This window comes from Podarcis erhardii (assembly GCF_964252035.2).
Source record: "Podarcis erhardii genome assembly, chromosome: 7".
In the NCBI taxonomy this organism is placed as follows: domain Eukaryota; kingdom Metazoa; phylum Chordata; class Lepidosauria; order Squamata; family Lacertidae; genus Podarcis; species Podarcis erhardii.
In genome coordinates, this window is record NC_138511.1 from 1,156,706 (window position 1) to 1,168,723 (window position 12,018).

General features: G+C 40.4%; 1 long non-coding RNA gene across 1 annotated transcript in view; it reads left to right on the top strand.

Annotated features, from left to right (window-relative positions):
- The window catches only part of LOC309346403, a 308,888-nt gene that overhangs the window by 55,552 nt on the left and 241,318 nt on the right, over nucleotides 1–12,018 (top strand). The gene's annotated exons all lie outside the window — the stretch shown is intronic.

Sequence of the window (12,018 nt, forward strand, 5' to 3'; positions counted from 1 at the left end):
TGAAAAGATCTATGTTAAGAGATGTGATATTGTATTGTTTTATTGGAATTGTGATTTACAAAAAATTGTCAACAAAAAATATTTTTTTTTTAAAAAAAAAGACATACACAACTGGTGGAACAATGATGAACCTTTACATTTAAAGAAACCATTCAACATTTCCCCTGCGGTTCATCATTGTGGAACAAAAACATAAAGCATATTTTGTACATGTCTTTCATGTGTAACCTTTGGAAGTGCTTTAGTAAAAATGTCTGCAATTTGATTGTCACCTGGAACATATTGAAATACAATCATTTCATCAGCAATTAGTTTCTTTACAAACTGTAAACGTAACCTTAAGACTCTAGTGTGCTGCGTATTGGTCTCTGAAAACAGGATAGCGAGTCCACTCTGGGAATCAAGGTAAACTCTTACTAGTAGTGTTACTTTCATCTGTAGGTCTGCAAATACTTGCAGATACCATTCCACATCACAAGTGGCCTGAACGCATGCACATAATTCACTCTCTGTTGTGGAGAGACAAATAATGGTTTGTGTCTGGGACTTCCATTCAAATGGACAACCTTTATAACAAAACACCATACCAGACACACCCCTGCAATTATTTTGTTCCACTGCATGAGATGCATCGCAGAAAATTTCAAAACCTTTGTCAATACATGATGTAAACTGCAACCTATAATGTTTGGTATGTTTAAAGTACATTAAAACTCTCTTAAGAGCAGAGAAACATTGCGTAGTGGGCTTTTCCACAAATTTTGCCAGAAAGTGAAAAGCATAAGTTATATCTGGTCTTGAGATTCTTTGAATGAAATTTAGCTTGCCTATAGCAGAACGATACAAAGTTTTGTTAGGAAATGGCTTATCTTCACCTGTAAAGGTGAAACCACATACCATAGGCGTTTCCTTCCCATTTGCATTTTCTTAAACCCATTTTGAATCAATAAGTCTCATTTCTGGGGTTTGTGGTACAAGAGACCAGGTGTTATGCTCTTTTAAAGAAGCTATCTCAGAGTTGATAGCTTTATACCAATTTACTTGGTGCTTAGGTAAATTCTGAACATCATCGTAGCTTTTTGGCTCAAAAACCGCCTTATTGGACTTCCGGAGGCGGCGCGAAACAGCGATGGCGGTCCTCTTCGTCGTCTGAAGAGGGGCTCCGCAGAAAAGGGTCGTTCGCTGCGGCATAGCGACGACCCGCTTGAAAAAACCACGGGCAGAGGGAGCCCGTGGCCGTGGGACTCGGCGGGCGCCAGGAACTTCCCCAGAAGTGCGGAAGGGACCCCGTAAGGGGCTCCGGAGCGCGAAAGGGGGAGCGGCGCTGTGAGTTCATCGCTCTTTCTGCGGGAGGCGAAGCCGCGCAGCTGCTGATGATGAGCGTCGACCTTTCTTCCTGTGAACATCAATTTGGCAAGTAACATACCCGTGAGTAAAGTGAACTACAATTTGGACTTTAATTATCCTTTTTCCGGGTTTGAAAACGGGTGACGAGTAAAAGGAAGTCCGTCTCCCGATACTGCTTACAAGATCAAAAGCAAAAGTACAGAGGAGTGCTGAGGCGCTTAATGGGAACTTTGTAAAGTGGAACTATCGTGCATTTACAGAATTTGCAGTCTTCTTATTTAAAAGACCAAGAGAGACTTTATTTTTGCCTATGGGATTTATATTTGGGACTTTGTTTTAAGAACACAAGTCGCCGGGCTGTCAGTATGTAACTGAGCTGTCAAACTGCGGACTATAGTAACAAGATTTTAAGTTGCTACATATATTGAAACTTTAAACGTTTGAAATACTGTTGCAATTACCAGTCTGGCTCCTAGTGGCTTTAGCTTAAAAAGTAAAGGACTCTGCGAACCTTCATTTTTGTCTTGGAATTACAAACTAAAAAAGAGATTACAGAAACTTTAAATGGCGGAAAAACCTTTTCCTTCCCTGAAATTTTAAGATACTCCCCCTAGAGGACTGTGGAGCTATAGAGGCCTGGGAAACATTTTTTGTTTGGAATTTCTGTGGTTTAATTGTGTGTACTCTGGACTTGCTTTCTCATGGAATAAAGGATAACTTGACCTTGAACAAGAGGCAGGTGTGGAATGAGTGGCACAGGGAAAACAAGAGCAGCCAAAGCTAAAGAAAGAGAAAAAGAAAAAGAAAAAGAAAGGAAGCCTGTGCAACTTGTCCAAACAACTTTAGCTCATCATCGCAGATCATCTGTTCCAACCGTCCTGATAGCACAGGAGGTGGAGGCCGAACAGCCTGCTGAAGAGGACATGGCAACAGGAGGATCTGACACAGTTTTGAAACAAATTTTAGAACAACTAGCAATTTTAAATCAAAAAGTGGACAGTCAATCACTAAAAATAGACCAAGCAACAACTACTATTGGCGTACTTTCTGAAAAGGTCTCTCAGAACACACAGGCAATTGAGAATCTACAAGGAGCTACAGCTGAAAATCATAAATTAGCTGTGGAAGCCTACCAAAAAGCGGAGCAAGCAAGTAAAAAGTTGATGAGATTAAAGGCGAAATCAAGCCTCTGCAAAGACAGGTAGGGGAACAACAGGCCTACCTGTCGATGGTGGAATTGAGAAACAAGGAGAATAACCTCAGGTTGAGAGCTGTCCCAGAATTGGAGGAAGGCAACTTAGAGGGATTTTTGACACTTTTATTCTCCAAATTTTGGGGAATAGAAGAGGATAAAGACTTTAAAATTGTGACTGCATTTAGACTGGGCAGATCGGTGAAGAAAGACAAGTCCAGAGATTGTTTGGTTATTCTGAAATCAAGAGAGGAAAGAGACAAGATACTAGGCCTACATTTCAAAAAATCTCTAGAGATAGAAGGTAAAAAGGCTGAAATTTACAGAGATATACCCAAATTGTTATTGGATCTTAGAGCCTCATACTTAGAACTGGCAAAGTTGTTGAGAAACAACACAATCCCTTATAGGTGGGAGTTCCCGCAAGGACTATCATTTAGTTATAAAGGAAGGAAAACAAGAATCAGAACACCAGAGGACCAGCAGAAGTTTCTTCACGACAACGGGGAAGACCTACAGAAAGGAGCAGTTGCGTCTTGGCCACCTCCACCACCAGGAACTAAACAGCCTGGAGCTGGACCATCACTGCCACCGCCGGGAACGGGAGATCTAGACACCCCATTGTAAGGTCTACAAATTGACTCAGGATGTCTCTGCAACTTCTTAGTTGGAATATAAATGGCGGAAATTCTCCAGAAAAAAGAAGGAAAGTATTCCATATATTGAAGAAAGAGCAATTGGACATTATTTGTCTGCAAGAAACACATGTGACAAGGCTTCATCGGAAAGTGCTAATCAATAAAAGGCTAGGCCAAGAATTTATTTCTTCGGACAGAGTTAAGAAAAGAGGAGTAGTGATCTACGCAAAGGAGAGCCTGTCACCGAAATTTCTATTTAAAGATGAACAAGGCAGAATTTTGGCTATTGAAATTCACACACATGGTGAAAAATTTTTGATATTAGGAATTTATGCGCCAAATGATGGAAAATCGGAATTTTTTAAGAAGCTGCATGAGACTTTACTGGACTATCTGGATTATAACAACATTATTATGTTGGGAGATATGAATGGGGTTGTCTCTGTAAATATGGATAAGTCGCAGAGTGTAAACATAACAAAAGAAGGCAGACTACCTAAAACTTTTTTTGAAATGACAGACAATATGGATTTGATTGATATATGGAGAGTCAAGAACCCCCTAGGAAAAGAAGGAACTTTCTTTTCTGAAGCTCATTTGTCATGGACACGAATCGACCAAATATGGATAACTAAAGGACTGGCACCTAAAACTAGAAAAGTGGAAATCTGCCCAAAAACTTGCTCCGACCATAATGCTTTGAAAATGGAATTGAGACTAAACATAACCGGATCCTTCAGATGGAAAATGAATGACACTTTATTCAGAGATCAGGAGATTGTGAAGAAGGCCCAAAAAACTTTAAAAGATTACTTTGAGATAAATCTGAACACTACGGTGGAAAAAAGAACAATCTGGGACGCAAGTAAAGCGGTGATGAGAGGGTTTCTAATACAACAAAACACTGTAAAGAAAAGACTCTGGAATGAAAAGAAGCAGAAGATATTGGAGAGAATAAGTGAGGGTGAAAGGAAATTAAGATCTAGGCCCAAGTCTAAGGAAGTGCTGAGAGAAGTGAAATTTTTCCAGGCCCAATATATGAAACTGATAAACCAAGAAGTGGAGTGGAAAATTAAACAAATGAGACAAAGATCTTTTGATTCAGCAAATAAATGTGGGAAACTGCTAGCATGGCAGTTGAAAAAAAGACAAAAATTAAATACAGTTACAAATCTAGAGATTGAAGGAAGAATGGTTCAGAAGCCTGAAGAAATTAGGAAATGTTTCCAGAGATATTTCAAAGATCTTTATGCACAAGGGCCGCAGAAAGAATCTGAGATAGATCAATTTATTAAAACTAACGGATTACAAAAAATTCCTCAGGAAATGAGAACAACCCTGAATGTTAAAGTTACACAGCAGGAAATCGAGAGTGCCATACAGAACCTCCAATTAGGCAAATCTCCAGGCCCTGATGGACTTACCTCCAAATATTATAAGGTTTTGAAGGACTATTTGATACAACCCCTGATGGAGGTATGTAACCAGATTATGGAGGGTAAGAGGGCACCAGAAACGTGGAAAGAAGCTTTCATCACATTGATTCCTAAAACAGAAACTGAAAAGACTCAACTTAAGAACTACCGTCCCATCTCACTCCTAAATGTGGATTACAAAATTTTTGCAGACATTTTGGCAAATAGATTTAAAAAGGTATTGAATGAAGTGATTCACAAGGACCAAGCAGGCTTTCTCCCGGGTAGGCATTTGTTTGACAATACGAGAAACATTATTGACATCTTGGAACTCTTACAAACAAATATTAACACTAGAGCAGCGTTAATTTTTATTGATGCGGAGAAAGCCTTTGACAACATTTCTTGGATGTTCATGAAGAAAAATTTGGAAGGGATGGGAGTGGGACGGGGGTTTGAAAATGGTATAGAAGCAATATATTCAGACCAAAAAGCCAAATTGATAGTAAACAATGTGGTGACGGAGGAATTCAATATTGAAAAAGGGACACGACAAGGGTGCCCTCTATCCCCATTATTGTTTATCTCGGTCCTGGAGGTGCTTTTGAATATGATTAGAAGGGACCGGTCAGTTCGGGGCATTGAGGTCGGAGTGAAACAATATAAATTGAAAGCATTTGCAGATGATTTGGTACTAACATTACAGGAGCCAGTTTCTAGCACAAAAAGAGTTTTGGATTTAATATCTGATTATGGTCGGGTGGCGGGATTTAAGTTGAACAAGCAAAAGACTAAGGTTTTAGCTAAGAACCTAACGTCTACAGAAACAGATGAGTTTTTGAAAGAGACAGGATTAAATGTGGTTAAAAAGGTAAAATATTTAGGGGTATTCTTGACTTCTAAAAACTTGAATTTGTTTAAGGACAACTATGAGAAATGTTGGTCAGAAATCAAAAGGGATTTGGAAACTTGGACAAGACTAAAACTTTCCTTGTTAGGCCGAATAGCAGCTATAAAGATGAATGTTTTGCCGAAAATGCTATTTTTGTTTCAGACCCTGCAGATTGTGGACAAAGTGGTATGCTTCGGAAAGTGGCAGAGGGATATTTCTAAGTTTGTTTGGCAGGGCAAAAAGCCCCGAATTAAGTTTAAAATACTAACAGATGTGAAAGAAAGGGGGGGATTTGCCCTGCCAGACTTGAGGTTATATTATGAATCTGCAGCCTTCTGCTGGTTGAAAGATTGGTTTTTGTTAGAGAACACCGATGTCCTAGATCTGGAAGGGTTTGATAACGCTTTTGGGTGGCATGCGTATTTGTGGTATGACAAGGTTAAAGTTCATAAAATGTTTAAAAACCATATTGTTAGAAGAGCAATCTTTATGGTCTGGACAAAATATAAAGACTTATTGGAGAGTAAAACACCAAGGTGGCTTTCACCGGCAGAGGCCAAGGCACGCAAGAGACTTAACATGGAGGCCTACTGGCCAAAATATTGGGAATTAACAGAAAAAGATGGTGACAATTGGAAGCTGCAGAGTTTTGAAAATGTAAAAAGTAAGGTGCGAGACTGGTTGCATTATGCCCAAATTCGGGAAATTTTCAAAACAGACAAAAAGGTTGGGTTCCAGGTGGAAAAATCGAAATTAGAGACAGAATTGTTAGAACCTAAAGACAAATTACTTTCAAGAATGTATAACTTGCTGCTTAAATGGAATACACAGGATGAGACAGTCAAATCCGCCATGATAAAGTGGGCACAGGATATTGGACATAACATTATGTTTGAGGACTGGGAAAGGTTATGGACCACCGGATTGAAATTCACGGCTTGTACTGCCCTGAAAGAAAATATTATGAAAATGATATACCGGTGGTACATGACCCCAGTCAAGCTTGCTAAGATATATCACCTGTCTGATAACAAATGCTGGAAGTGTAAAGAGGCGGAAGGGACGTTCTTTCATCTCTGGTGGACATGTCCGAAAGTGAAGGCCTTTTGGGAAATGATCTATAATGAATTAAAAAAGGTATTTAGATATACCTTGCCTAAGAAACCGGAGGCCTTCCTTCTGGGCATTGTGGACCAGAATGTGTTAAAGAAGGATAGAACTTTTTTTATGTATGCTACAACAGCAGCAAGAATCCTCATCGCAAAGTGTTGGAAGACACAAGATTTACCCACACTGGAGGAATGGCAGACGCAGTTGATGGACTATATGGAACTGGCGGAAATGACTGGCAGAATCCGAGACTTGGGAGAAGAAAAAATGGAAGAGGACTGGAAAAAATTTAAGGACTATTTACAAAAATATTATAAGCTGTATGAATGTTAAGAAAATGCACTTTTTAGGAAATATTAGCCCCAGCAACGGTAATTAGGTGAAATCAAAATTAAGGCACAAGAAAAGAGAGGTGAAATTAAGAAAAATCTTTATTGCATTGCGTTTTAATCACAATATATAAGATCATGGTCACAATAACTTTGATTTTGGTAACTTGAAATTGAAAGATACAATAACGAATTGAAAGATACAATAAGTAATGAAATAAGATAATAAATAGCTGAAGACTTTGTATTATGAACATTGGGTTATAAATATATTGAAATGGGTAACATGACAAAATGAAAGATACAATAAGCGATGAAATAAGATAACAAAATGCTGAAATTGGTATTATAAATAATGCAGATTCGGGAAGATGTGGGGAAGTCCAAAAGATTCTGTAAAAGAAATATGATTTATGAAACTTTTGTATTTTACTCTTTGTTCCTTTTTATTTTGTAAAATTAATAAAAATATTTAAAAAAAAAAAAAACCGCCTTATTGGCATACACAGTATTTAAAAGTTCATCTGCAAAACGTTGTGGCTTCTGTCTCTTTCTATCTGAACGTCTCAGTCCGGAAGGAGAGTCAGACTCCTCAGACTTAATGGGACTAAGTAAACTACTAGTTTCAGGTTGTAAATCATCATTGTCAGACTGAAGAGGTGCCTGTAGGCTAAGATCATGGTCAGAAAACTCAAGAGAATCTAACCTCCCCTCGGGTGCCTGTGACTTTAAATCATCAAACAAATTATCAGATTCAACAGGCTTTTTGTCTTGTTCCATTAATTCAGAAGCACCATTTCCTGCTGCTGCTGCTGCTGCTGCTTCCTCTTCTTCCTCAGTATCATTTATACCGTTAGTATCTTGGAAAACAGCAACGCCATTCCAATTTACAGTTTGTATCATGCTTCTGGTAATATGAAATTTGCCAGTTGCTGGTATGTAAATTCTGTTCGCCCCCTTCTGGTAGCCCATTAATTTTCTCAGAACACTACTGTCAGGCCTGCCGCCTGGTCCCAGCTCACAGAGGACCAGCGCCCAGTGGATGTCATATACAAAAGTCTTTATTGAAGTTTAGTTTCCATTTCCAAGCTCTGGGCGCGCAGACCCACGTCTTGACGCTAGACCGGCTAAGTTCCCTCTGACTCGCTGCTGAACCCACACCAGTTTAAGATTCTAGCCTTGCTCCACCTCCTACGCTGTTCTTTTCTCCTCTGGGTCCTTCTGCCCTCTGATCTTACCTCCTTCCTGGATTCCTCTGACGCTGACCCCCCTGAGTCTCGCCCTTCCTTTCGGCGGGCTTTAGGACCTGGCTCCCTGTCAGGACTCCCTGCTGTGCCGCTCTCCTGTACATTTGAACTTGGCGCGCGCGCCCAGCCGGTAACTTTCCTTCTGACCGTTTCCCCGCTCCCTGATGTGGGCGTTGCCAAGCCTGACTCCTCTCCTCCCGCTGGAGATGAGAACACTGGTCCCGACTCCTGGGACTCCCCTTCCCCACTGCGCTCTGGTGGAGAAGCTGGTCCTGATTTCCAACTGCTGCTCAGGGACTCCCCGCTGGCCCCTCCCTCCTGGGGCTTCCCCCCTGGAACCCCCCTCGCTCTGGCCATCGGTGCTCCCTTCTGTGAGTCCTCCGATTCGCTAGAGAGGCTTGTGGATTGACTCTGCCCACTGTCACTGCCTGCTCCCCCTTCGTACTCCTCCTCCTCACTTTCGATTTGCTCACTCTGCTTTGCCTCTGCTCCTGAACCCCTGACAACTACACTCACCCAATTTCTGCTTAGCGGGATAATGCATAATTACATCTGAATCCCAAATGCGTAGGTATTTCAGATTAGGGCGTTTTTTAAACAGCTTCTCATAGGGGGTGACATCTAAACCAGAATGATAACTGCAATTTCTAATGTAACAAAAGGCATTGAGCGCTTCAGCCCAAAAGACTTTGGGCAGATTAGCATCGTACAGATAAGTTTTATTTATTTTTTTAATAATATTTATTAAGAGTTTCCAATTATAACAATATAAAAAAAAAAACACATCCAAATTTAAGATCTTATTTTCCGTAACATCTTTCCAGGACTTCCCCTCCCCTCCCCCTCTTATATTCCAATTCTTACAAATAAATTCAGCAATTTATTATCCCAAATTTTAACTTTATTATCATTAACCCAATTTAAAAATATTTTCCCATCTCCTAAGATCGACCTATTCCCTTCCGCGCGTTCCCCCCTTTAATATACATAATAGATTAAAATATAATAAAATAAAATATGATTTTGCAGCCTTTGGATTCCAAATTTCCCTCCCCCTTTTCCTGGTTGCGTTCCCCATATTGATCAACATCTGATGTCTTCCTGGAGCTCCCACATTTATTTAAACCATAGTCCTTTACCAGTCTTCTTTAATTTTAAATGTCCAATCTTGGAAGGAGTCTATCTCAAAAAGGCCCATTTTTTTCCATCCAGATTTTTATATACTTGGGAGTAAAACTCCAATTTTATTTCTTAAACCTTTCAAATCTGGATGTCCCAAATGTTCCCACTTCCAACTTTGTCCAATTCTTATTATTCTTGTTGTTCTTGTTAATCTCTCTCCTCTTTCTTTTCCTGTTTTCCTGCACAAATGTTCTAATTCCAAAAGCTTCTAAATTCCACTGCAGAGGCTCTGTTATTCAGGAACAAAACATGATGCCAAGTCCCTTCCATTTTTCAATAGATAAGTCTATTGTCTACTTTAGTGTGTAAGCCTCTGTAGCCTAAATAATGTTCCATTTCTGCAGTTTCCCAGGAGATAAAAAGTTCTGTCAAATTCGATGCCAACAACTTGTAATATCCCTCGGCTCCTCTAGGTGGATTGTAGTAACTCAGTTCCCTTCCAGATCACGTCCACCAGTCAAAGTAACTTATTATTCCTTGTTTTAAACATTTTGTATCCAATTTGTAACAAATATAACCGGCAAAGTCCTCGTAACAAAGTTCTCATTTTTGTTCTTCTGCTTTGACAGCTCTTTGACAGCTGTCAAAACCTCTCCTTGTCTTCTCCCGGCGCTCTAACTAAAACGCTCCCAGGTTCCCGGGGGGGGGGTTGCTTTTTGAATAAATTCCACTTTTCTCCTCCAGCTCAATCTTATAATTTTCCATCGCGAAATTTCATAACTTTATCAAAATAAGGTTGCGCTCAATCTTAGATGTTAAGTCCTTTACTTTAGCTCCTCTACAACGGGGGGGGGGGGGCTGACTTCCTTTTTATGCCTCCCCCGCTCGTTCCGAATTCTTTAAAAATTTCTCGCCTTTTTTAATCCAAGTTCCGATTACTCACGGGTTATGCTTTTAAGTCCAAATTTCCAATGGAAGAAGTCAGCGCTCTCCGTCGAATGGCATGCGGCTTCGCTCGGCAGGGGAAGCGGAGGACTCAAAGCACCCCCCCCGTCACCAGTTCCGTAGCCTTTAAAAAGGCTCCTTCGCGGGTCGGGGGGGCTCAAAAGGTGCCAGCCGAGTCACCATGTCCATGGGTTTTAGCGCCCATGGTTTTTAAGGGTCCCCGCGTCGCCAGCGCGGCAGGACTCAGCCCCTACCGAGCAGGCTCCCTCCGGAGCTCGGAGGGAATCCGCCATTCGGCGATGGCGCCAACCCGGAAGTCCGTACAGATAAGTTTTAACCCCAGCCTGCAGGTCATGCTGCACAACTTCAACAAGCCCATTTTGCCAGGGACTTCGGGGGCAAGATAACTCGTGAGTAGGCCCCTGTGCCTCAGAAAAAAATTCCCCGCCCCGGTCAGAAAACAGATACTTAATTTGTTTGTTAAAATGCATTTTTACCCAGTTGCAAAAAGCTCTGTACTTCTCAAATGCTTGGGACTTCTCAGCTATTGTATAAGTCCAACAATATCTACTATACTGGTCTATCAGGGTAAGCCAGTACTTAGAACCTCCTAATGATGGTGGGAGTGGCCCAACTAAATCACAATGTACATGCTCAAATGGCTCAGTTATTTTCCTATCTGAGCACCTACCCTTGCGTGCAACCTTAATCTTATTCTTGCAACAGGATAGACATTGCATAAAGAATTTACATGGTTTTAAGTTTAGGCCATTAACAATATTTTTTGTCTTAATTACATCAGCAAAATTCAGGTGTCCCAGAATTCTGTGTGCTTCATGGACACACCCGGAATGTGGCCTTACACTCCTCAACCCCTGGCTTGACTGTGCTGCTCTGCAATTTATAGGCGATTGGGAGTAGGTGTGAAAATACAGTCTATATAATCAGAGTCCCGGGCATACAATAGACATTTGTTCCCATTGAAAAACTCACACATTGACTTTAAGAAACGCACAGTTATGCCTTGACGAGCAAAACTTCTTACTGACAATAAATTGTCCACTGACGGGCAGTAAATGCAGTTTGCTATCGTAATGTTTAAAGAGTCAAGTTTAATAGTACCCCTGCCAAGCGACTGCAAGACTTGTGAATTGGCTAAATGTACATTACCAATTTCCTCTTCGAAAGAAATAAACAAGCTTCGATTGTTGCAAATGTGCTGAGATGCTCCTGAGTCCACAATAAAAGACTTCCACTTGGCACCTTTAATTCTTTTACGATCTGTAGTCCGAGCATGAAAAGCTTGCGGCTCGTTTCTGTCTTTACGGTACCATGTCGGCTGCTGGGCTGATGACTGTGACTGACGAACAGAAACAGACTTGGGAGTACTTTGCTTTCTTTTGGATCTGCAGTCCTTTGCAAAATGTCCCTGCTTATTGCAGAGCCAACAACGCTTTGCAGCTTTAAATGCAGTCGTATCAACACAAGTTTGCATATGGTGTTCCTCATTGTTTCTGGAAATAGGAGTGCTTATGGCACAAGCCTCCCTTCTATCCAACTCGCCCATTAATCGTGCCGTTATTTTTTTTTTATAAATTTTTATTAAGATTTTAAAGGTTACAAAAAAATAAGAAAAAATACAGTCAAAAAAGAAAATAAGAATAAAAAAATACATATATCAAAATACAGAAAAAGAAAGATGAAAAACAAAGGTAAAAAGAAAAAAAAGAAAAAAAGCAAATCAAACCTTTAACTCGCTTAGTTGCAATCACTTATTTCCT